The sequence below is a fragment of the Mustelus asterias genome, chromosome 5, assembly GCF_964213995.1.
Source record: "Mustelus asterias chromosome 5, sMusAst1.hap1.1, whole genome shotgun sequence".
NCBI classification, from domain to species: Eukaryota; Metazoa; Chordata; class Chondrichthyes; order Carcharhiniformes; family Triakidae; genus Mustelus; species Mustelus asterias.
Window position 1 is genome coordinate 11,313,288 of NC_135805.1, and position 27,247 is coordinate 11,340,534.

At 44.8% G+C, this 27,247-nt stretch overlaps 2 pseudogenes across 1 annotated transcript; one reads left to right on the forward strand and one right to left on the reverse strand.

Moving 5' to 3' along the window:
- Window positions 1-25,724, reverse strand: part of LOC144493946 (heme-binding protein 1-like) — a 61,517-nt pseudogene extending 35,793 nt beyond the window's left edge.
- Window positions 25,255-26,807, forward strand: LOC144493362 (RNA-binding protein 3 pseudogene; annotated as a pseudogene). The gene is made up of 2 exons (XR_013497733.1): window positions 25,255-25,358; window positions 25,531-26,807. The product of XR_013497733.1 is annotated as an RNA-binding protein 3 pseudogene (transcript).
- The last annotated feature ends 440 nt before the right edge of the window (window positions 26,808-27,247 follow it).

Below are 27,247 nucleotides of genomic sequence, written 5' to 3' on the forward strand. Positions count from 1 at the left end.
GTCTTTCCAGTGAAAACAATCCTAGTTTATTCAATCTCTCCTCGTAGTCAACACCCGCAAGACCAGGCAGTATCCTGATGAACCTTCTTTCTACCCTCTCCAAAGTTTCCACCTCCTTCTGGTTGTGTGGTGATCAGAATTGCATGCAGTACTCCAAATACAGGTTATATAGCTGCAACATGATTTCCCAACTCTTCGACCTAGTGCCACAGCCGATGAAGGGAAGCGTACCATATGCTTTCTTAATCACCTTGGCCTCCTATGTTGCCACTTTTAGGGAAATGTGAACATGCACGCCCAGATATCTCGATCCATTAACTTTATAAGGATTCTGTCATTTACAGTAGATTCATACCTAAATTTGATCCTCCAAAATCCATTTGTCCGATTAAACACCACCTGCCATTTCTGTGCCCAAGTCTCCAATCTATCTATATCCTGTTGTATCCTGACAATCCCCAGCACTATCAACAACTCCACCAATCTTCTTGTCATCCCCAAGCTTACTAATCAGACCACCCACTCTTTCCTCCAGATCACTTATCTAAACTATAAACAACAGAGGTCCCAGCACTGATTCCTGCGGAATACCATTAGCTACAGATCTCCATTCTGAAAGACAGCCCATCCCTCATCAATTATCTTTGTCACCTCTTCGAAAAACTCAATCAAGTTGGTGAGACATGATCTTCTCCGTACAAAACCATGCTGCCTGTCACTAACTAGTTCATTTTCTTCCAAATGTGCATTCAAAGACTCTGCTTCCACTGTCTTTTGAGGAAGAGAGTTCCTCTGAGGGTGCTAGGACAGATTGAGAAAGCAGTTAACATACGGGATCCTGGGCTTTATAAATAGTGGCACACAGTACAAAAGCAAGAAAGCTATGGTAAACCTGTATAAAACACTGGTTCGGCCTCAACTGGAGTATTGTGTCCAGTTCTGGGTACCACACTTTAGGAGAGATGTGAAGGCATTAGACAGAGTGCAGAAAAGATTCATGAGAATGGTTCCAGGGAAGAGGAACTTCAGTTACATAGGTAGATTGGAGAAGCACGGACTGTCCTCCTTGAAGAGAGGGCTGAGAGGAGATTTGTTGAGGCATTCAACATGACAGGATTGGACACAGTAGATGGGGAGAAAGTGTTCCCAGTGGTGGAAGAACCAGAGGGCACAGATATGAGGTAATTGGCAAAGGAAGCAATGGCAATATGATTTTCTTTTACACAGCAAATGGATATGATCTGGAATGCACTGCCTGAGAGGGTAGTGGAGGCAGATTTAATTGAGGCATTCAAAAGGAATTTGGATCATTATTTGAAAAGAAAAAATATGTGGGGGTGATGGTTGGTGGGGGGGGCGGGGTAGAGACAGGGAAGTGGCACTTGGAGTGGGGACTCCTTACCATACTCCTTATACACCTCTGAATGTATGACCAAATTCCACTCCAACTCCATTTTCAAGTTTGCTGATGACAGCACTGTAGTGGGTCGGAAATCAAACAATGATGAGACAGAGTACAGGAAAGAGATAGAGAATCTGGTGAACTGGTGCGAGGACAATAATCTCTCCCTCAATGGCAGTAAAACAAAGGAGATAGTCATCAAGGTCAGGAAGCGTAGTGGAGGGCATGCCCCTGTCGGTGATGAAGTGCAAATGGTTGAGACCTTCAGGTTTCTGAGTGTCCAGATCACCAACAACCTGTCCCAGTCCCTCCACACCAACGCTATAGTTAAGAAAGCCCACCAACACCTCTACTTTCTCAGGAGTTTAAGGAAATTCAGCATGTCCACTACAACTCTCATCAATTTTTACAGATGCACCACAGAAAGCATCCTTTCCGGATGGATCACAGCTTGGTATGGCTCCTGCTCTGAACAAGACTGCAAGAAACTACAAAGGGTTAAAAACATAGTTCAGTCCAAACCAGCAAACCAGCCTCCCATCCATTGACTTTGTCTACACTTCCCGCTGCTTCAGAAAAGCAACCAGCATAATTAAGGACTCCATACATCCCGGACATACTCTCTTCCATCGGGAAAAAGATACAAAAGTCTGAGATCACGTACCAACCAACTCAAGAACAACTTGTTCCTGCTGCCATCAGACTTTTGAATGGACCTACCATATATTAAGCTGATCTTTCGCTACACCCTAGCTATGACTTTAACACTATATTCTGCACCTTCTCCTTTCCCTCACCCTTATGTACTCTATGAATGGGATGTTTTGTCTGTATAGTGCACAGGAAACAATACTTTGCACTGTATCTCAATGCATGTGACAATAATAAATCAAATCATATCATCCCAAATCAAGCTGCACTCAGCAAACCCCAAAGGGCCGTAAAAACCCAGGACACTGCATCAGTCTAAAAATTTATTAGATTAAAAATAAACATGATATCCATTATATTGCTTCAGTAACAGTTAGAGGACATGGGCTGCAGGCACAGTGGTGCCAATAAAATGCGAGGAGTTACTTGAAAAATCTGCAAAGAAACATGATTAAAATACATTTCTTAAAGCCACACTATTATCACAATTTGTACCAAATCACCAAAATAACTTCAGCATTGCAACACTTGCACACATTATAGTGTATCGGACAAAGTATTATATGAACTACTTAAGAAAAAAGAGAAATTAGCAAAATCATGGGAAATAGTCATATCTGACCATGTTCCAAACAAGAATAATTGTGTGATCTGCTTTGAATAGTGGTAGCAACCATTTAATGACCATTGCAGTTTAATTAATTTAATCATTGAATTTGTTTATTAACTACTGTCAACTGGAATCTTTGTAGCAACAAACTTTGAACATCTTCTGATGGACCAGGAATTGAAAAGGTACCATGAGATTAATGCAATCCAATTCATTTTTGGACTCTAAATCTAACAGATTCAGTCACCTGATCTGGTCAGGATGCTGATTTCCAGGTGCATAATTATAAAAGACCAGAACATGAACCCAACTGAACCATCCTCAATATCTGAGAGATGAGAACAAGTTGTGCTTCTTCACTTGACATCCAACAACAGGTGCTCATGTCAGGTCAGCACATGGCTCAGGACAATGGAACACTGTCAGTTTTGGGATTCTTTTCCAGTTCAGCTGTTTTGTTTTTAGGTTAGCCTGAGACCCTTTATTCAAGTTCAGGCAAAAAGGTGAGGGCAAGCAATTCTAAACAGAACAAAGAACAAAAAGAACAAAGAACAATACAGCACAGGAACAGGCCCTTCGGCCCTCCAAGCCCGCGCCGCTCATGTGCCCACGAGACCATTCTTTTGTATCCCTCTATTCCCAGTCTGTTCATGTGGCTATCTAGATAAGTCTTAAACGATCCCAGCGTGTCCGCCTCAATCACCTTGCTTGGCAGTGCATTCCAGGCCCCCACCAGCCTCTGTGTAAAATACGTCCCCCTGACATCTGTGTTGAACCTTGCCCCCCTCACCTTGAACCCGTGACCCCTTGTGTTCGTCACCTCCGACCTGGGAAAAAGCTTCCCACTGTTCACCCTATCTATGCCCTTCATAATTTTATACACCTCTATTAGATCTCCCCTCATCCTCCGTCTTTCCAGGGAGAACAACCCCAGTTTACCCAATCTCTCCTCATAGCTAAGACCCTCCATACCAGGCAACATCCTGGTAAACCTTCTCTGCACTCTCTCCAAAGCCTTCACGTTCTTCTGGTAGTGTGGCAACCAGAACTGGATGCAGTATTCCAAATGTGGCCTAACCATCGTTCTTTACAGCTGCAACATCATATGCCAACTTTTATATTTTATGCCCCGTCCAATAAAGGCAAGCATGCCATATGCCTTCTTCACCACCCTCTCCATCTGAGCTGCCACCTTTAAGGATCTGTGGACTTGTACACCCAGGTCCCTCTGTGTGTCTATACTCCTGATGGTTCTGCCATTTATTGTATAGCTCCCCCTTACATTAGATCTACCGAAATGCATCACTTCGCATTTATCTGGATTAAATTCCATCTGCCATTTCTCCGCCTAATGTTCCAGCCTATCTATATCCTGCTGTATTCTCTGACAATGTTCATCACTATCCGCAACTCCAGCAATCTTCATGTCATCCGCAAACTTACTAATCATACCAGCTACATCTTCTTCCAAATCATTTATATATATCACAAACAGCAGAGGTCCCAGTACAGAGCCCTGCGGAACACCACTAGTCACAGACCTCCAACTGGAAAAACTCCAGACAAGACAGCCAGTGAAACTCTGCATGTCCAGGCAAGCTGTGGGGGTTACAAATAGTGTGACATGAACCCAATATCCCAGTTGAGGCCGTCCTCGTGTGTGCGGAACTTGGCTATCAGTTTCCGCTCAGCGACTCTGCGCCGTCGTGTGTCGTGTTGGAGCTCCGAAAGCTTGTGTGGCTTTTGCTACCAAATAAACCTGTTGGACTTCAACCTGGTGTTGTTAAACTTCTTTCTATGGCTAAGCCAGTTCTCCACCCATCTAGCTAGCTCACCTTTTATCCCGTGAGATTTAACCTTTTGCACCAGCCTGCCATGAGGGACCTTGTCAAGCGCTTTACTAAAATCCATATAGACGACATCCACGGCCCTTCCCTCGTCAATCGTTTTTGTCACCTCCTCAAAAAACTCAACCAAATTCGTGAGGCATGACCTCCCTCGTACAAAACCATGCTGTCTAATGAGATTATTCAGTTCTAAATGCGCATATATCGTATCTCTAAGAATCTTCTCCAACAATTTCCCTACCACTGACGTCAAGCTCACCGGCCTATAATTACCCGGGTTATCCTTGCTACCCTTCTTAAATAACAGGATCACATTTGCCATCCTCCAATCCTCTGGGACCTCACCTGTGTCCAGTGAAGAGACAAAGATTTCTCTTAGAGGCCCAGCAATTGCATCTCTCGCCTCCGAGGAGTCTAGGATAGATGCCATCCGGCCCTGGGGATTTGTCTGTCTTAATGTTTCTTAAAAAACCTAACACTTCCTCCCTTGTAATTGAGATTTTTTCTAACGGGTCAACACATCTCTCTGAGACAATACCAGTCAACATGTCCCTCTCCTTTGTGAATACTGATGCAAAGTATTCGTTTAGGATCTCACCTACCTCCTTTGGTTCTAAGCATAATTCCCCATCTTTGTCCCCGAGAGGTCCGATTCTTTCCCTAACAACTCTCTTGTTCCTAACGTAGATATAAAATGCCTTAGGATTCTCCTTAATCATGTCTGCCAAGGACATTTTGTGACCCCTTTTTGCCCCTCTAAGTCCCTGTTTGAATTATTTTCTACTTTCTCTGTATTCCTCCAATGCTCCATCTGTTTTTAGCTGCCTGGACCTCATGTATGCCTCTTTTTTCTTTTTGATTAGACCCACAATTTCACTGGTTATCCACGGCTCTCGAATCCTACCTTTCCTATCCTTCCTCTTTACAGGCACATGCCTGTCCTGCAGCCTTATCAACTGCTCCTTAAAAGACTCCAACATGCCAGATGTGGATTTACCCTTGAACAGCCTCTCCCAATCGACAGCCACCAAATCCTGCCTAATCCGGGTGTAGCCTTCCCCCAATTCAGTACCTTACCCATAAGACAACACTCATCTTTTTCCATTACTATCCTAAAGTTTACAGAATTGTGGTCACTATTTGCCACATGTTCCCCTACTGCAACTTTGATGACCTGACCGGGCTCATTCCCCAGTACTAGGTCCAGTATAGCCCCCTCTCTAGCTGGACTGTCAACATATTGTTCCAAAGAACCTTCCTGTACGCATTTTATAAATTCTTCCCCATCCAGGCCCCCAGCCCTAAGCGATTTCCAGTCTGTACAAGGGAAATTAAAGTCTCCCACTACAACAACCCTATTTTTTCTGCACCTGTCCAGAATCTCCTTACATATCCGTTCCTCAACTTCCCCTGGGCTGTTGGGAGGCCTGTAGTATACCCCCAGCATAGTGACTGCGCCCTTCCTGTTTCTGAGCTCCACCCACAGTGACTCGTTACCTGACCCTTCCAAATTGTCCACCCTCTGTACCGTTGTAATATGCTCCCTAACCAGCATTGCTACTCCCCCACCTCTCCTCGCCCCTCCTCTGTCTTGCCTAAAACACTTATACCCCGGAATATTCAGCTGCCAGTCCTGTCCTTCTTTCAACCAAGTCTCCGTCACTGCAACCACATCCAAGTTCCGCGCAAGCATTAAGGCTCTAAGCTCGTCTGTCTTGCCAGTGACGCTCCTTGCATTGAAGCAGATGCACTCCAGACCTCCAGGCCCACTGAGGTCATCCTCCCCCAGAATGCTCTTCCTGTTAGATAGCCTTGTCTTGGCCCCAACCTCATCCCCAGCCTCATCCCCAGCCTCTATGCTTATTGACCTATTGTTCTGATCCCCACCCCCCTGCCACATTAGTTTAAACCCACCCGAACCACACTAGCAAAACTCCCAGCTAGGGTATTCGGGGGTTGATCAATGGTTGAATTGACTTCCCCTCACATAGATACTCACAGGTCTGACCTTCAATAATCATTGAAAAGTGTCACTGCATAATGTGGTAATTAAATTAATTAAATAAAACCAAGACCTTGTTCAATGCTAAAAAGAGTAAAATATTGAACAGATCACATTGCAAACTACTACCTGCTAACAGCTGAACATCCAAGCTCTTGGAGTTTCTGAACTGAATTAACAGTGAGGAATATTTCATGCTTGGATGTCCAGCAGGAAGGATGCAGGGCAACAATTTGACACTCAGGCCAGAATTGTACCGGCACACCGGCCCCAGAATCAGCGCGGGCGAGCCTCACAGAACAGCATTCTCCGTTGGCCTCAGGCGGGATCTTACGAGCCTCGGGCAGGCGAGGCGGTAAAATTCCGGCATTGGTGTCTGGAGCACAGCAAAACTCAACCTCTCTAGATGGCTTAACTGGTAAGGGAAAACATAATTGTGAGAGGCGAGGCTGAAATTTGCAGGTGCTCTGAAACAAATTTTGAATTCCTCTCTGGCCCGGGGAAGTACCAGAGGACTGCTAATGTGGTTCCACTTTTCAAGAAAGGGAGGATAGAGATGAGCCAGGATATTATCGTGAGTCTCACGTCAGTGGTAGGGAAACTATTGGAGAAAATTCTGAAGGTGAGAATTAATCTCCACTTGGAAAGGCATGAGTTAATTAGGGATAGATAGCATGGCTTTGTCAGAGGGAGGTCATGCTTAATTTGATTTTTCAAAAATGTGATCAAATGTATGGATGAGGGAAGTGCAGTTGATATAGTTTATATGGCTTTTAGTAAAGCCTTTGACAAGGTCCCAGGTGGGAGACTGACTAAGAAGGTTGGATAGGGCATGGGGGATGTTGAGGTTAGGGAAGGATGTGTGAATACTCTTAATGTGGAGATGCCGGCGTTGGACTGGGGTAAACACAGTAAGAAGTTTAACAACACCAGGTTAAAGTCCAACAGGTTTATTTGGTAGCAAAAGCCACACAAGCTTTCGGAGCTCCAACACGACATACGACGGCGCAGAGTCGCTGAGCGGAAACTGATAGCCAAGTTCCGCACACACGAGGACGGCCTCAACTAGGATATTGGGTTCATGTCACACTATTTGTAACCCCCACAGCTTGCCTGGACATGCAGAGTTTCACTGGCTGTCTTGTCTGGAGACAATACACATCTTTTTAGCCTGTTTTGATGCTCTCTCCACTCACGTTGTTTGTGTCTTAAAGACGTGATTAGCTGTAAGTATTCGCATTCCAACCATTATTCATGTAAATTGAGTCTGTGTCTTTATATGCCCTGTTTGTGAACAGAGTTCCCACTCACCTGAAGGTTTGGAGCTCCGAAAGCTTGTGTGGCTTTTGCCTGTTGGACTTTAACCTGGTGTTGTTAAACTTCTTACTGTGAATACACTTAAGCAGTCAATATAATTAGCTTAGGAATAAAAAAGGGACAGCTACATTGTCAGGTGTTTATTACAGACTCCCAGATAACAGGAAATTGAAAAGCAAATATGTGCGTAATTCGCAGAGGGGTGTAAAAGTAATTAGAGTAATTATATTAGGTGATTTCAACTTTCTCAACTTTAATTGGGATAGTCATCATGTTAAGGGCTTAGATGGGGTAGAGTTCATAAGATGTATACAGGAAAACTTTTTCGATCAATATGTAGAGAATCCAACAAGGGATGGCACAGTGCTGGACCTAATTCTGGGGAAGGCAGCCGGACAGTTGGTTGACGCGTTGGTGGGGGAGCATTTGGTGACAGCAACCACAATGTGATTCAATTCAAATTTATTATGAACAAAGAAATCGACAAGTTGCAGAAAAAGGTTTCGGATTGGGGGAGAGTGGATTTTAACAAAATAAGGCAGGATCTGGCCAAGGTAGACTGGAATGAGTTATTTGTGGGGAAATCTGCAGAAGAGCAGTTGGGGGGGGTGCTCAAAGATGAAATGGGATGGTACAGGCCCAACATGTTCGCTCTAGAGTAATAGTAAGGTGTAACAAACCCAGAGAACCATGGATGACCAGAGACATTCAGAACACAATGAGAAGGAAAAGAGAGGCTTTTAACAAGTATAAGGGAAGTAAGTCTGCAGAGGCATTAGTGGAGTACAGAAAGTGCAGGATGGAGCTGACGAAATCAATTAGGAGAGCAAAGAGGGGATATGACAAAGGTCTGGCTGGTAAAAGTAGGGAAAATCCTAAGATATTCTATAAGTATATATATCCATCATTATGAAGTGCTTCGAAAGGTTAGTCATGGCACGAATCAATTCCAGCTTTCTGGACTACCTGGATCCACTACAGTTTGCCTACCACCACAACAGGTCCACAGCAGACGCCATTTCCCTGGCCCTGCACTCAACCCTGGAACACCTAGATAACAAGAACACCTATGTCAGACTCCTATTTATTGACTACAGCTCAGCCTTCAACACTGTTATTCCCACAAAACCCATCTCCAAACTCCACGGCCTGGGCCTCGGCACCTCCCTCTGCGACTGGATCCTGAACTTCCTAACTCACAGACCACAATGAGTAAGGATAGGCAACAACACCTCCTCCATGATCATCCTCAACACCGATGCCCCACAAGGCTGTGTTTTCAGTCCCATACTATATTCCTTATACACCTATGACTGTGCGTAAATTCCCCTCCAATTCGATTTTCAAGTTTGCTGATGACACCACCGTAGTGGGTCGGATCTCAAACAATGATGAGACAGAATACAGGAATGAGATAGAGAATCTGGTGAACTGTACGACGACAATAATCTCTCCCTCAATGTCAACAAAATGAAAGAGATTGTCATCGACTTCAGGAAGCGTAAAGGAGAACATGCCCCTGTCTACATCAATGGAGACGAAGTAGAAAGGGTCGAGAGCTCCAAGTTTTTAGGTGTCCTGATCACCAACAACCTGTCCTGATCCCCCCTTGCCGTAACTATAGTTAAGAAAGCCCATCAACGCCTCTACTTTCTCAGAAGACGAAGGAAATTTGGCATGTCAGCTACGACTCTCACCAATCTTTACAGATGTACTATAGGAAGCATTCTTTCTGGTTGTATCACAGCTTGGTATGGCTCCTGCTCTGCCCAAGACCACAAGGAACTACAAAAGGTCGTGAATGTAGCCCAATCCATCACGCAAACCAGCCTCCCATCCATTGACTCTGTCTACACTCGCGCTGCCTCGGCAAAGCAGCCAGCATAATTAAGGACCCCATGCATAGAACATAGAACAGTACAGCACAGAACAGGCCCTTTGGGCCTTGATGTTGTGCCGAGCTTTGTCTGAAACCAAGATCAAGCTATCCCACTCCCTATCATTCTGGTGTGCTCCATGTGCCTATCCAATAACCGCTTGAAAGTTCCTAAAGTGTCCAACTCCACTATCAAAGCAGGCAGTCCATTCCACACCTCAACCACTCTCTGAGTGAAGAACCTTCCTCGGACATCCCTCCTATGTCTCCCACCATGAACCTTCTAGTTATGCCCCCTAGTAATAGCTACATCCACCCGAGGAAATAGTCTCTGAACGCCCACTCTATCTATCCCCCTCATCATCTTATAAACCTCTATTAAGTCGCCTCTCATCCTCCTCTGCTCTAAAGAGAAAAGCCCTAGCTCTCTCAACCTTTCCTCACAAGACCTACCCTCCAAACCAGGCAGCATCCTGGTAAATCTCCTCTGCACTCTCTCCAATGCTTCCACATTCTTCTTCTAGTGAGGTGACCAGAACTGCTCTTAAACTCAAACCCCCTGTTAATAAACGCTCACACACTATAGACCTTCTTCACAGCTCTATCCACTTGAGTGGCAACCTTCAGAGATCTGTGGATATGAACCCCAAGATCTCTCTGTTCCTCCACATTCCTCAGAACCCTGCCGTTGACCCTGTAATCCGCATTCAAATTTGTCCTACCAAAATGAAAGGGCTTAGGAGAGCTAGGAGGGGGCATGAGAAGTCCTTGGCAGGTCGGATCAAGGAAAACCCCAAGGCTTTTTACTCTTATGTGAGAAGTAACAGAATGACCAGGGTGAGGTTAGGGCCGGTCAAGGATAGTAGTGGGAACTTGTGCATGGAGTCAGAAGAGCTAGGAGAGGCGATGAATGAATACTTTTCTTCAGTGTTCACCAAGGAGAGGGGTCATGTTTTTGAGGATGAGAGTGAGATACAGGCTGATAGGCTGGAGGAGGTAAATGTTCTGAGGGAAGATGTATTAGCAATTTTGAAAAATCTGAGGGTCGATAAGTCCCCTGGGTCAGATGGGATATATCCTAGGATTCTTTGGGAAGCAAGGGATGAGATTGCAGAGCCTTTGGCTTTGATCTTTGGGTCCTCACTGTCCACGGGGATAGTGCCAGAGGACTGGAGAGTGGCGAATGTTGTTCCTCTGTTCAAGAAAGGAAATAGGAATGACCCTGGTAATTATAGGCCAGTTAGTCTTACTTCGGTGGTCGGTAAGTTAATGGAAAAGGTCCTGAGGGATAGGATTTATGACCATTTGGAAAGATGCAGCTTAATCCGGGATAGTCAACATGGATTCGTGAAGGGTAAGTCTTGCCTCACAAATTTGATTGAATTCTTTGAGGAGGTAACTAGGTGTGTAGATGAAGATAGAGCAGTCGATGTCGTATACATGGATTTTAGTAAAGCGTTTGATAAGGTTCCCCATGATCGGCTCATGAAGAAAGTAAGGAGGTGTGGGATAGAGGGAGATTTGGCTGATTGGATAAGTAACTGGCTATCTCATAGAAGGCAGAGGGTGGTGGTGGATGGAAAATTTTCAGACTGGAGACCAGTTACCAGCGGTGTACCACAGGGATCAGTGTTGGGTCCTCTGCTATTTGTGATTTTTATCAATGACTTGGAGGAGGGAGCTGAAGCGTGGGTCAGTAAATTTGCTGATGACACCAAGATTGGTGGAGTAATGGATGAGGTGGAGGGCTGTTGTAGACTGCAAAGAGACATTGATAGGATGCAGAGCTGGGCCGAAAAATGGTAGATGGAGTTGAACCGCACCCGGGACATTCTCTCTTCCACCTTCTTCTGTCGGGAGAAAGATACAAAAGTCTGAGGTCACGTACCAACCAACTCAAGAACAGCTTCTTCCCTGCTGCTGTCAGACTTTCGAATGGACTCACCTTGCATTAAGTTGATTTTTCTCTACACCCGAGCTATGACTGTAACATTACATTCTGCACTCTTTCGTTTCCTTCTCTATGAATGGTATGTTTTATCGGTATAGCGCGTAAGAAACAATACTTTTCATTGTATGTTAATACATGTGACAATAATAAATCAAATCAAATCAAATCAAAAATGTCAATGGGAAGAGGATAACCGGGGAAAGAGTAGGGCCCATTAAGGACCAAGGGGGAAATCTGTGGGTGGAGGCAGAGGACATTGGTAGGGTGTTAAACGAATATTTCATATCAGTCTTCACCCTTGAGAATGAGGAGGTCGTTATGGAACTCAGGAGAGAGACTGAGGCTCAACAAAAAATTATCAGAAGGAGTGACAAGGTATTGGTGAGCTTAAAAGTGGACAAATCTCCAGGTCCGGATGAATTGTGTCCCAGGCTGTTGTGGGAGGCGAGGGAGGAAATTGTAGGGGCTCTGACCCAAGTTTTTAACTCCTCCCTGGTCACTGGGGAGATGCCGCAGGACTGGAAAACAGCTAACGTGGTCCCACTATTTAAGGAAGGTTGTAGAGACAAGCCAGGGAACTACAAACCAGTGAGTCTCAGGTCTGTGTTTGGGAAACTACTGGAGAAGATTCTGAAGGAGAGAATCTATCTCCATTTGGAGCGGCAATATTTGATCAGGGATTGTCAGCATGGTTTTGTCAGAGGGAGGTCATGCCTCACAAATTTGATTGAATTTTTTGAGCATGTAACCAAGTGTGTGGATGAGGGTAGTGCAATTGATGTAGTTTACATGGATTTCAGCAAAGCCTTTGACAAAGTCCCACATGGGAGACTTATTAAGAAGGATAATGCACATGGGACACAGGGTGATCTGATAAGGTGGATTCATAATTGGCTTTGTGGTTGGAGACAGAGGGCGATGACAGATGGCTGCTTTTTTGTGAGTGGAGGCCAGTGACCAGTGACGTACCACAGGGATCCGTGCTGGGCCCCCTATTGTTCGTCATTTATATAAATGACATAGATGACTATGTGGGGGGTACGATCAGTAGGTTTGCCGATGACACAAAGATTGGCTGGTTGATTAACAGTGAGGTTCAGTGTCTTAGGTTACGGGAAGATATAGACAAGATGGTCAAACGGGCGGACAAGTGGCAGATGGAATTTAACCCTGAAAAGTGTGAAGTGATGCATTTTGGAAGGAGTAGAAACATAGAAAAACTACAGCACAAAACAGGCCCTTCGGCCCCACAAGTTGTGCCGAACATATCCCTACCTTTTAGGCCTACCTATAACCCTCCATCCTATTAAATCCCATGTACTCATCCAGGAGTCTCTTAAAAGACCCTATTGAGTTTGCCTCCACCACCACTGACGGCAGCCGATTCCACTCACCTACCACCCTCTGTGTGAAAAACTTACCCCGAACATTTCCCCTGTACCTACCCCCCAGCACCTTAAACCTGTGTCCTCTCATAGCAGCCATTTCCACCCTGGGAAAAAGCCTCTGAGAGTCCACCCGATCTATGCCTCTCAACATCTTATATACCTCTATTAGGTCTCCTCTCATCCTTCGTCTCTCCAAGGAGAAAAGACCGAGCTCCCTCAGCCTATCCTCATAAGGCATGCCACTCAATCCAGGCAACATCCTTGTAAATCGCCTCAGCACCCTTTCAATCTTTTCCACATCCTTCCTGTAATGAGGCGACCAGAACTGAGCACAGTACTCCAAGTGGGGTCTGACGAGGGTCTTATATAGCTGCATCATTATCCCCGGACTCCTAAACTCAACCCCTCGATTGATAAAGGCCAGCACACCATACGCCTTCTTAACCACCTCCTCCATCTGCGGGGCCGATTTTAGTGTCCTATGGACCCGGACCCCAAGGTCCTTCTGATCCTCTACCTTACTAAGAATCTTTCTCTTTATATTGTACTCCTTCATCCCATTTGACCTGCCAAAATGGACCACTACGCATTTATCTGGGTTGAAGTCCATCTGCCACTTCTCCGCCCAGTCTTGCATCCTATCTATGTCCCTCTGTAACTTCTGACATCCCTCCAGACTATCCACAAACCCACCAACCTTCGTGTCGTCGGCAAACTTACCAACCCATCCCTCCACTTCCTCATCCAGGTCATTTATGAAAATGACAAACAGCAAGGGTCCCAGAACAGATCCCTGGAGCACACCACGGGTGACTGACCTCCATTTAGAAAAAGACCCATCTATACACACTCTCTGCCTCCTTTGGGCAAGCCAGTTCTGGATCCACAGGGCAGCAGCCCCTTGGATCCCATGCCCTCTCACTTTTTCTAGAAGCCTTGCATGGGGGACCTTATCGAACGCCTTGCTAAAATCCATATAAACCACATCTACCGCTTTCCCTTTGTCAATGTGTTTAGTCACATTTTCGAAGAACTCCACCAGGCTCGTAAGGCACGATCTGCACATGTAGTTTGACAAGGAAGTATACTATGAAAGCTCTGACACGAGGAGCTCCGAAGAACAAAGGGACCTTGGCATATTTGTCCATAGATCTCTGAAGGCAGAATTGCAGGTTAAAGGCATATAGCACACTCACCTTTATCAATCGGGGTATAGATTACAAAAGCAGAGAGGTCATGATGGAGTTGTATAGAACTTTGGTGAGGCCACAGCTGGCGTACTATATGCAGTTCTGGTCGCCATGTTATAGGAAGGACGTGAACGCACTGGAAGGGGTGCAGAGGATGTTGCCTGGGATGAAACATTTAAGTTATAAAGAGAGGTTGGATAGGCTTGAGTTGTTTTCTCTGGAACATAGAAGGGTGACCTGATTGAGGTATTCAAGTTTGTGAGGGGCATGGACAGAGTGAATAGGGAGCAGCTGTCCCCCTTAGTTGGAGGGTTAGTTACAAGGGTTAGTTACGAGGGAAAGTTAAAAGTGAGGAGTGGGAGATTTCATAGAAAGAATCATAGAAACCCTACAGTGCAGAAGGAGGTCATTCGGCCCATCGAGTCTGCACCGACCACAATCCCACCCAGCCCTACCCCCACATATTTACCCGCTAATCCCTCTAACCTACGCATTTTAGGATTCTAAGGGGCAATTTTTAACCTGGCCAATCAACCTAACCCGCACATCTTTGGACTGTGGGAGGAAACCGGAGCACCCGGAGGAAACCCACGCAGACACGAGGAGAATGTGCAAACTCCACACAGACAGTGACCCAAGCCGGGAATCGAACCCGGGACCCTGGAGCTGTGAAGCAGCAGTGCTAACCACTGTGCTACCGTGCCGCCCATTTAGGGGGGATTTGAGGAAAAACCTTTTTCCTCAATGATCCAGAATGCACTGCCTGGGAGGATGGTGGAGGTGGGGATGCCTCATATTCTTTAAGTAGTATCTGAATGAGTACTTGGCACGCCATAACATTCAAGGCTATGGGCCAAGTGCTGGCAAGTGGGATTCGGTGAGCAGGTCGGTGCAGACTTAATGGGCCAAAAGGCTTCTTCTGCACTGTAGTAGTCTGTGATAATGAATAAGGAAGTGTTGGCTGTCTTAAATACATTAAGGTACACTGTTCCCCAGGATCAGATGGGGTCTATCCCAGGATACTGTGGGAGGCAAGGGAGGAATTAGCTGGGGCCTTCACAGAAATCTTTGCATCCTCTTTGGCCACAGCGAGGCTCCACAGGATTGGGGAATGGCCAATGTTGTTCCTTTGTTTAAGAAGGGAAACAGAGATAATCCAGGTAATTATAGACTGGTGAGCCTGACATCAGTGGTGAGGAAGCTGTTGGAGAAGATTCTGAGAGAAAGGATTCATTCGCATTTGGAAGTGAATGGACTTGTTAGTGATAGGTAGCATGGTTTTCTGCAGGGATGGTCATGTCTCACCAACTTGATTGAGTTTTTTGAGGAGGTGACAAGAATGATTGATTGTCTACATGGACTTTAGTAAGGCATTTGACAAGATCCCTCACGGTAGGCTAGTACAAAAGGTAGTCTCATGGGATCCGGGGTGTGCTGGCTAGATGGACACAGAACTGGCTTGGTCACAGAAGACCGAGAGTAGCAGTGGAAGGGTGCTTTTCAGAATGGAGATCAGTAACTAGTGGTTCCACAGGTTTCAGTGCTGGGACCTTTGTTGTTTGTAATATGCGACGTCAGTGTACCTTTAAGAAATGTTTAAAAAATCATGTTCTCTGTAGTTGCAAGCAGACCTTTTCAGTTGTTTTTACATTATGACACCGGGTTGTCTCCAGAAATCCTTTTATTGCTACTTAAATGGCATTTGTTTATTTTTACTTTCTGGAATTAGTTTTATGACCCTGCATTGTTCAGAGGAAACTGGTTGGCAGGTCAATTGACAGCAGCTCTTTTGTTTTTAGTTTTGAGCTGCTGTTTAGTTTAGTCTTAGAAGGGACACCAAGCTGGAAAGAAATGTCTCTCTCTCTCTCTCCCTGGTTTTTGGAAATTCTGCTGGTTAACCGAAAGCCTTCCTGGAGTAAAAAATCTGCTGTTGGTGGTTTGACCAGATTCTCTCCCTGGTGTTCTGGGAAGCTGCTCTGTCTTCAAACTGTTCTGAGTGTATCAAGAGAACTGCAGCATTCATCCAAAGGACTCAGTTCCAGTATCACGTGAGCATTAGTCTTTGCTGTGTTAAATCTGTGGACGGGTTTTGTGTGTGGGATAGGTTTGATTGGAACATCTTAGATATATTTGTTAAGGGTTATATGTTAGCATGGTTGCTTTGTTTTAGTAATTGATAAAAGATATTCTTACTACACATGTTAACTATATTCTTAAATAAACTTTGTTTGATGAAAGCTTCCGAATGGGTCATTTGAATCATTCCTGAGGTGAAATATATCATGCTTATCCTCGTCAAATTCAATGTGCAATACTTATGATACAGGCAGACACCGTAAAATACTTTGGAGTTTCTGACCTGAACCATAACAAATATATGTAAATGAGGAAAATATAGGTGGCTTGATTAGTAAGTTTGTGGATGACACAAAAATTGACAGAGTTGCTGATAGTGACAAGGATTGTCAAAGGATACAGCAGGTATAGATAGATTGCAGACTTGGACAGGTGGAGTTTAATCCATACAAATGCGAGGTGATGCATTTTGGAAGATCAAATTCAGGTGTGAACATACAGGAAAGGCAGAACTCTTAGGAGTATTGACATACAGAGGGATCTGGGTGTACAGGTCCACGGATCCATGAAACTGGCAACACAGGTGGTCAAGAAGGCAGACAGCATGCTTGCCTTCAACGGCCAGGGCATCGAGTATAAAAGTTGGTAAGTTAAGAAGTATATTTATTAGTCACAAGTAAGGCTTACTGCAATACTGCAATGAAATTACTGTGAAATTCCCCTAGTCACCACAGTCTGGTGCCTGTTGGGGTCAATGCACGTCTTTCAGAACGTGGGAGGAAATCGGAGCACCCAGAGGAAACCCACGCAGACATGGGGAGAACGTGCAAACTCCACACAGACAGTGACCCAAGCTGGGAATCGAACCCTGGTCCCTGGCACTGTGGGGCAGCAGTGCCAACCACTGTACTGCCATGCCATGTTACAGCTGTATAAAACTTTAATGAGGCCACATTTGGAATACTGCGTGAAATCCTGGTTGTCACACTACCAGAAGGACCAGGATGCTTTGGAGAGGGTGCAAATAAGGTTTACCAAGATGTTGCTTGGTCTGGAGGGTTTTAGGTATGAGGAGGGATTGGATAAATTCAAGATTGTTTTCACTGGGAAGACGAGGCTGAGGGGCGACCTGATTGAAGTCTACAAAATTACGAGATGCATAGATAGGGTGGATAGTCGGAGGCCTTTTCCCAGTGTGGAAGAGTCAACTACAAGAGGGCACAGATTTAAGGTGAGAGGTGGTAAGTTTAGGGGAGACATGTAGGGTAAGTTTTTCCACAGAGGATGGTGGGTGCCTGGAATGCACTGCCAGTAGAGGTGGTGGAAGCAGATACGTTAGCAACGTTCAAGGGGCATCTTGATAGACACATGAATGGGAGGCGAACAGTGGGATAGAAACCGTGTATCGATGTAGGCTTGGTGGGCCAAAGGACCTGTTCCTGTGTTGTTCTTTGAAGCACATAAAATACAGGGAAACTTGGTGAGATGAATCTGAAATTGGCTTAGTAATAGGACACAAAGGGTGGTGGTAGAAGGGTAGAAGGCTGTTCAAGTGACTGGAGGCCGGTATCCAGTGGTGCACCACAAGGATCAAAGTGGGACCCTTATGTTTTTTATATACATAAATGAAAGGATGATAATGTGGGGGGGGCAATGATAAGGAAGTTTGCAGATGAGAGAGAGTAGGGCCTCTTAAGGATCAACAAGGTCATCTATGTGCGGATCCACAAGAGATGGGTGAGATCTTAAATGAATATTTCTCATCAGTACTTACTGTTGAGAAAAGCATGGATGTTAGGGAACTTGGAGAAATAAATAGTGATGTCTGGAGGAGTGTACATATTATCGAGGAGGAGGTGTTGGGAGTCTTAAAGCGCATCAAGGTAGATAAATCCCTGGGACCTGATGAGGTTTATCCCAGGACATTGTGGGAGGCTAGGGAGGAAATTGCAGGTCCCTAGCAGTGATATTTGAATCATCGATAGTCACAGGTGAGGTGCCTGAAGATTGGAGAGTGGCAAATGTTGTGCCTTTGTTTAAAAAGGGCTGTAGGGAAAAGCCTGGGAACTACAGGCCAGTGAGCCTCACATCTGTAGTGGGTAAGTTGTTGGAAGGTATTTTGAGAGACAGGATTTACAGCCATTTAGAGATGCAAGGACTGATTAGGGACAGTCAGCATGGCTTTGTGAGTGGAAAATCATGTCTCCCAAATTTGATTGAGTTTTTTGAAGGGGTCACCAAGAAGGTAGATGAGGGCAGTGCAGTTGTTGTCGACATGGACTTTAGCAAGGCCTTTGACAAGGTACCGCATGGTAGGTTGCTGCTTAAGGTCAAATCTCACGGGATCCAGGGCAAAGTAGCTAAATGGATACCACATTGGCTTGATGACAGAAGCCAGAGGTGGTTGTCGAGGGTTGTTTTTCAAACTGGAGGCCTGTGACCAGCGGAGTGCCTCAGGGATCAGTGCTGGGTCCACTGTTATTTGTCATTTGTCATTTATATTAATGATTTAGATGAGAATATAGGAGGCATGGTTAGTAAGTTTGCAGATGACACCAAGATTGGTGGCATAGGGGACAGTGAAGAAAGTTATCTCCGATTGCAACGGGATCTTGATCAATTGGGCCAGTGGGCTGATGAATGGCAAATGGAGTTTAATTTAGATAAATGCAAGGTGATGCAGTTTGGTAGATTGAACCAGGGCAGGACTTACTCAGTTAATGGTAGGGCGTTGGGGAGAATTATAGAACAAAGCGATCTAGGGGTACATGTTCATAGCACCTTGAAAGTGGAGTCACAGGTGGACAGAGTGGTGAAGAAGGCATTCGGCAAGCTTGGTTTCATCAGTCAGAACATTGAATACAGGAGATGGGACATCTTGAAATTGTACAAGACATTGGAAAGGCCACACTTGGAATACTGTGTACAATTCTGGTCACCCTATTATAGAAAGGATATTATTAAACTGGAAAGAGTGCAGAAAAGATTTACTAGGATGCTCCCGGGACTTGATGGTTTGAGTTATAAGGAGAGGCTGGATAGACTGGGACTTTTTTCTCTGGAGCATAGAAGGCTGAGGGGTGATCTTATAGTGGTCTATAAAATAATGAGGGGCATACATCAGCTAGATAGTCAATATCTTTTCCCAAAGGTAGGAGAGTCTAAAACTAGAGGGCATAGGTTTAAGGTGAGAGGGGAGAGATACAAAAGTGTCCAGAGGGGCAATTTTTTCACACAGAGGGTGGTGAGTGTCTGGAACAAGCTGCCAGAGGTAGTAGTAGAGGCGGGTATAATTTTGTCTTTTAAAAAGCATTCAGACAGTTACATGGGTAAGATGGGTATAGAAGGATATGGGCCAAATGCGGGCAATTGGGACTAGCTTAGGGGTTTAAAAAAAGGGCAGCATGGACAAAGGGCCTGTTCCCATGCTGTAAGCCTCTATGACTCTATGACACCAAGATTGGTAGGGTGGTTAATAGTGAAGAAGATGGCCGCATGTTACTGGAAGATATAGGTGGGTTGGTCAGATGGGCAGAACAATGGCAATGATATTTAACCCTGATAATTTTGAGGTAATGCACTTTGAAAGAATTAACAAGACAAGGGAATATTTAATGAATCCAAAAGAGAAAATGCACTGGACTCTTTGTCAAAGCACTGGTCATCTGGACTCGAAACGTCAGCTCTTTTCTCTCCTTACAGATGCTGCCAGGCCTGCTGAGATTTTCCAGCATTTTCTCTTTTGGTTTCAGATTCCAGCATCCGCAGTAATTTGCTTTTATCCAGTATTAAATGAATGGCGGGACAGTAGGAAGCTCAGAGGAACAGATGGATCTTGGGATACTTATTCACAGATCCCTGAAAGCAAGGGAAGAGAGCACGTGAATAGGATAGTTAAGAAGGCGTATGGTTCATCAGTCATGGTGCAGAGTAAAAGAGCAAGGGGGTAATGTTGGTGCTGTACAGAGTGTTCCTTTGGCCACAGCTGGAATATTGTGTGTAGTTTTAGTCATCTCACTCTTGGAAGGATGTGATAGCACTAGAGGGGGTACAGAGGAGATTCACCAGGATGTTGCCTGGGATGGAGCATTTGAGCTATAAGGAGAGATTGGAAAGGCTTGGATTGTTTTCTTTTGAGCAAAGAGGGCTAATGGGGACATGATTGAGGTGTGTAAGATTATGAGGGGTATGGATAGGGTAAATAGGAAGCAGCTGTTATCCTTGCCGGAGGGATCAATCATGAGGATAAGGAGCAGGAAATTCATTTGATTTGATTTATTACTATTGTCACATGTATTAGTATAGTGAAAAGTATCGTTTCTTATGCGCAATACAGACAAAGCATACTATATACATAGAGAAAGAAAGGAGAGAGTGCAGAATGTAGTGTTACAGTTATAGCTGGGGGGTATAGAAAGATCAACTTAATGCGAGGTAGGTCCATTCAAAAGTCTGATGGCAGCAGGGAAGAAGTTGCTCTTCAGTTGGTTGGTATGTGTCCTCAGACTTTTGTATATTAAGAACCATAAAGGGTGTAGAGACGCAGAGGGACCTGGGTGTGCAAGTCCACAGATCTTTGAAGGTGACGTCACAGGTGGAGAAGGTGGTGAAGAAGGCATATGGCATGCTTGCCTTTATAGGACGGGGCATAGAGTATAAAAGTTGGGGTCTGATGTTGCAGATGTATAGAACGTTGGTTCGGCCGCATTTGGAATACTGCGTCCAGTTCTGGTCGCCACACTACAAGAAGGACGTGGAGGCTTTGGAGAGAGTACAGAGGAGGTTTACCAGGATGTTGCCTGGTATGGAGGGGCTTGGTTATGAGGAGAGATTGGGGAAACTGGGGTTGTTCTCCTTGGAAAGACGGAGGATGAGGGGAGACTTAATAGAGGTGTATAAAATTATGAAAGGCATAGATAGGGTGAACGGTGGGAAGCTTTTCCCCGGGTCGGTGGTGACGTTCACGAGGGGTCATAGGTTCAAGGTGAAGTGGGGGAGGTTTAACACAGATATCAGAAGGACATATTTTACACAGAGGGTCGTGGGGGCCTGGAATGGGTTGCCGGGCAAGGTGGTGGAGGCGGACACACTGGGAACGTTTAAGACTTATCTAGACAGCTATATGAACGGAGTGGGAATGGAGGGATACAAAAGAGTGGTCTAGTTTGGACCAGGGAGCGGCGCGGGCTAATTGTTCTTTGTTTCTCGTTTCAAGGCTTCATTCTATGATCATCTTGCTGGTGCCAGTACAGAGCAAGACTGCGGATAGTTGGGAACCTGTCTCGGGGGCAGGGAATTCATATGGTGTTCGTGGAAGTGGAAATGAATAGGGTTGGGAAGCATTTTCCGATCAGGGCCAGTGTGATCTCCTGGACTCGTTTCGATCGCCTCAGGGGGTCGGAGAGGAATTTCCCAGATTTTTTTCCCCCATATTGGCCCTGGGGTTTTCACTCTGGGTTTTCGCCTCTCCCTGGAGATCACATGGTCTGGAATGGGGGGGTGGGGGTGAGTCAATAGGTTGTGATGAACAAAGCATCGTAGCTGTGAGGGACAGCTCGGTGGATAGGATATTAGTATGTAGATAGGCTGGAAAATTGGGCGGGGATCCTGGATTCAGGATTCAATCCTGGACCGGGGAGCGGCGCGGGCTTGGAGGGCCGAAGGGCCTGTTCCTGTGCTGTATTGATCTTTGTTCTTTGTTCTATATTTTCCCGATGGAAGAAGGTGGAAGAGAGTATGTCCAGGGTGTGTGGGATCCTTAATTATGCTGGTTGCTTTTCTGAGGCAGCAGGAAGTGTAGACAGTGTCAATGGATGGGAGGCTGATTTGCGTGACGGTTTGGGCTACATTCACAACCTTTAGTGCGGTCTTGGGCAGAGCAGGAGCCATATACTAAGCTGTGATACAACCAGAAAGAATGCTTTCTATGGTGCCGCTGCAGAAGTTAGAGAGAGTTGTAGCTTACATGCCAAATTTCTTTAGTCTCCTGAGAAAGTAGAGGCAGGGGCAAATACTGGAAAATGGGATTCGTCAGACTTTAGTCAGTGCAGACGCGATAGGCAGAAGAGCTTTTCTGCACTGTACAACTGTATGACTCAGCTATCAGCCTGAGAATCTTCATTTGTAACCACCTATTTGTACAGAGGCTGATCCTTGACATTGACACGCTAGAGCTGATTTGTTAGTCCTTTATGCTCAGTCTTAGGACAGTGGGCAGAATCACTGACCAGTTTACCCACTGAAAAGTAGATGTGAGCCTGTCAAGGCAAAATTCCAAAGAATTGTAATGTTCCCCAGCCTTGCTTCAGTGGTTCATTTTAATACCATGGCCATGCCTCAGCACAATCACAGTATTTCACCCCTGCAGCTTTTAAAGGTCATGACTGTGATTTTCTGAAATAGACAACATTTGAAGTAGTCAATTTCTCTTGCCAGTAACTTAACACAGAGGCAGTCACTTTATCTTGTTTAGCTTGCTCTCCAGGTCTCAACAAAGCACTGACAGGTCCTCAGCCTCACAATACCAAAACCCATAACTAACGCCCAACAAACCAAACTCTCCTCACATGAGGCAAGCAAGAAAGTCAGGACTGGGGAATCTGGTGCGTCCTACTCAATGATTGCTGTAGTTCTGACAGTGTCAAAATCAGCCAATCAGCAAAATCAATGGGCAGGATCAGGTAGGAGCAAACCTGTGCTCAATTAGGTACATGAGATATAAAATAACTGACTGTGGAGAGGATGCAGCAAAGGTCAGAAAAAGGTTCCAAATGGCAAAATTCCATAATCAAAAAGTCAGAAATTCACATTTGGCAGAAATTACTTACCTCCGTGATTTACTGAGCAGCAATGATCCTCGTCTCCTGTATGCTTCGGATGACCTATAGCAGATACCTCAACTCACTGGAGAAGTACCATTAGAAGTGCCTTTGCAAGGTTTTCCTGTGACAAGAAAGGTGGTCAAACAATATCATCTCCTAAGGTGCTAATTACTCAAAACAAGCTTGGCTGGGTGGGGCATGTCATTCAGATGGCTGACATCTGATTTGCAAAGCAAATGCTCTACTTGGAATCCTGTTGCTAAGGATGTCCTCAAAGCATCCCTGAAGAGGTCAAACATACCCACTGCCTCATGGGAGACCCTGGCTTGTGACTGTCAGTGATCTGCAGTAGCCAACATTCAAAGGGAGTGATGAAATGCAACCTTCCCAGTAACGAGATTAGCAGGCATACAGACAGAATCAGATGTAAATAGCTGTCATCAAGGAACGGTTTACCTAGACGAGTAAGAGATCAGTGGAGGTTAATTTTCCAGATGCTAATTTTGAGAGTCATAGAATGTGAGAGATACAGACAGCCCAATACACAGAGCAGAGAATAAAAGAGGAATTGGGGTATAATTGCCAGCAACTGCAGAAGCAGGCAGGAAGTTTAACATCTCACAGCCAAGAAGTACTGTAACATTAAGAGCCAAGAGGCCTTTTGGCTAAGATCAAGTGTAGTATGGTCGGCTGCACTTGGTTGAGGTCATTAGGTTACACTGAAGCTTCATATGTTTTATATGAAGCTATTTTTAAAAGCGGCATCTCGGCCTTTTGGCTAAGATGCAAATGAGCTCAAGTCTTGGAGGAGGAACCTCCCCCTCCTCCAATCAGCTTGACTCATGTAGATCAGGCCCAGGACAGGGTGGTTTGGTCGCTCGCCCTGTCTTGTCAGCCTGGATCTGAAATGTCTCAACTTGTTGAGACTCTGAATTGGATTTGATTTGATTGAATTGGAAAAGTATTTAAAAAAATTAAGAGCCAAGAGGCCAATTTAACATCTCACAGGCGAGAGGCCATTTTAATATCTTGTATCGTGTGGTAACTATGAACTAGATTTGACTTAGAGTTACTTAATTTGGATGTTGTTTGGGAACAGTAAAGTCTTAAGGAGTTCAGGGATTGCAGATTTATCTTGGAATAAGGGGTAATTTCTATATAAACTATGTGTGTGTGTGTTTAGTAATTTATATATTTAATTGTCTAAGAGCATTATAGTCCGAGTCGTGTGTATTTGTCCTTTCTTCAATAAATGATGTTTAGTAATTGTCACATGATGAATGGGCTGGTTATTCTCACTAGGGGTTTCACGTGACTCCCCACATCATTCCTAAAACAAAACTATACACCACCACGAACCAGTGTTTCCAGTTCAGATGCCCTCACAGATAACATCCAGGCAGTTCATGACAATGACCAACCAAAACGGAGAAGGCACCAACATATCACGGCAAGGAGCAGAAGTAACACTGAGGCATCAGGAACACCCTACAAACATTCAAACAACCCTAAAGCTTCAAGCATCACCCGCACTGCATGTGACAGAGTCTTCAGATGGCATCAAAAAAGAAAATGCGGAAAATCTCAGCAGGTCTGGCAGCATCTGTAAAGAGAGAAAAGAGCTGACATTTCGAGTCCAGATGACCCTTTGTCAAAGCAGCACTCAACCTTTTTTTCTTCAGATGACACATTGGACTGATCAGCCATTTCAGAATCCATTAAATCAGAGTGGAAGCAAGTCATCCCAAGGGGCTGATTAAGAAGAAGAGACCTTTGGTCACACTTGTTACCTCTTGCAGCTCATAATAATCTATTCCTAACGTTTACCTGATATTGACAGGCCTATAAAGAGCTTTGATACCATTAATACAACAATAGATAAACCAGTGAACAAAAAAATGACAAAAGCAAATTAAAATCTGTTAACATTGGCATTAATATCATGGTTTCTGATAGACACAATGACAGTGGTCCTGAAATACCTCTGGGCTAATAATCTACTTTCTCTTGCATGTGTTTGTTAGAATTATTCTGATACCTTGCACCATTTGTAAACTTGAGCTCTCATCCAAAACAGCTTTTGGCTGGCATCAGTCATTCCTTAGGCTTTTTTGCTCCATTTAAGGCGTACTATGAATACAAGTGGCTGCCGACATTCATGTTGAAGTGTTGTGGGAGAAAACTCCTCTCCAGAAGAAAAATGGGCACGGACTAGGTGGACCGAATGGTCAGTTTCTGCTTTATGTTGTCTATAAATCTGTGAAAATATTGTATAATATGATCCTGTGTGTCTTACGCTTCATTTTTCACAGCCCTTAAATTCGGAGGACTGAAATGGATTATTTTCCTTCTAAAACCTTATTTTACCTGCATTGGTGGCTGGTTTCATTCTTTTGCAGCTGCTCCGAGAAAGCTTGTCGAGACGCAGAACGAAAGGGGGCGAGAGAGACAAAAGAGAGAAGCGGCCATTTTCCCACGGAGTCATTCAAATGAGGCAATTTCCGCTCTCTGCTGCCTCTTTGTCTGAGTGATCGGCGCCATTCTCAACTCCTGCAGCTTCACACAGTCAAGTGCGCAGCAATCCCGCCACCATGACCGAAGAAGGAAAGTTGTTTGTCGGCGGCCTGAACTTCGACACAGACGAGCAGTCCCTGGAAGATGTTTTCTCCAAGTACGGGCAGATTTCTGAGGTGAAAGTGATTAAAGACAAAGACACCATGACATCCCGCGGTTTCGGCTTTATCACTTTCGAAAACCCGGAGGACGCCAGGGACGCGCTGCAGGCGATGAACGGAAAATCCCTCGATGGGCGCCAAATCCGAGTGGGCCACGCCGAGAAGAAGTCTGGAGGCGGCCGCGGGTATGGTCGAGGCGGCGGCGGCTACAGTAACAGTGGCCGCAGGAGAGGAACAGGAGGCTATTGGGATAGTGACAGGAGCGGCGGCTATAGCGGCGGAGGCCGGTACGATACAGGAGACCGGGATAGCTATTCGGGTGGGTACAAGGGCCAAGGTGGATACTACTACGGTGGTGGTGGTGGTAGTAGTGGTGGTTACGGAGGCCGCTCATACAGGGACTATGACTGATCAAATCAAGAGAAGCATTTCTGCCAGATTCAGGATCAACCCCCCACAATGTTTCTAAAATGGCTCTTGGAACCGCAGAAAGCAGTATCTGATGAAATTTGATTTGCCTGTTATGTTAAAATGCTAGAAAACCATTTTCACCATGATTAATCTTGTTACCTGTTGTTTAGTTTGGAGCTTGTTATGTCGGGGCTTTCGACTCTGAACCTCAAATACTATGTCGTTTTCTCTTTTTTAAAATTAAACCTTTGGTCATTTGGACGTTATCTAGGCGACTTAAATCGCCACTGAGTCTCCTTTTGTCAGCTCCTTTTGGAATTTGTCGAAATCGTTTTGCTTTCTGGTGAGATTTTTCCACAATTCCATGCGGTGCAAAGAATGAAAAGAGAGCGGAAAGCACTTCACTTCCACTGTCTGGCCGGTCCTTTTACAAAATCTTATATTTGGAAACCCGGACTGCCATTCTTAAGATGACTGGTCTGCGAGAATACGATCACTCAACTTATTTTTATTTTAATCGGCCGATTTTCTTTGAATTTGTGTTATCCAGTTGTTGACTCAGTTAACTCTTTGAGGATTGAACATTTCTTGCAAAAAAAAACACAAGCCTTGTGGCTTTTAAAGAATTTAAATGGAAAATTGGCATGGAACACCTAGAGATTTTTTTGGGGGGGAGACCGTAAGTTGAATATTGCCAGCAATGTGCCGAATTAATTTTGAGTCATTTTCCTTGCCACTGAAAAATAATGAAAGATTTCCCTACGCAAGCAGTTTTTTCATGTAACTTATTGCAAGACACTTTGAAAGCAAACTGATGGTCTTTTGTTTTAAAACTCATTTATTGAAAACTGTATACTGATTTTAAAAATCAAATGTCATTTGTTGTACTTTCATCAGTTGGCATGGTCCTTTGAACAGAACGTTGCCACTTGAGTCAAATCTTTTGCCAGTGGATTTATCTGAATAAAATGCAGCTTCAGGAACACTCGTGACTTGTCTTTGTTATAAATCATTCAAATTCCTTCCAAGG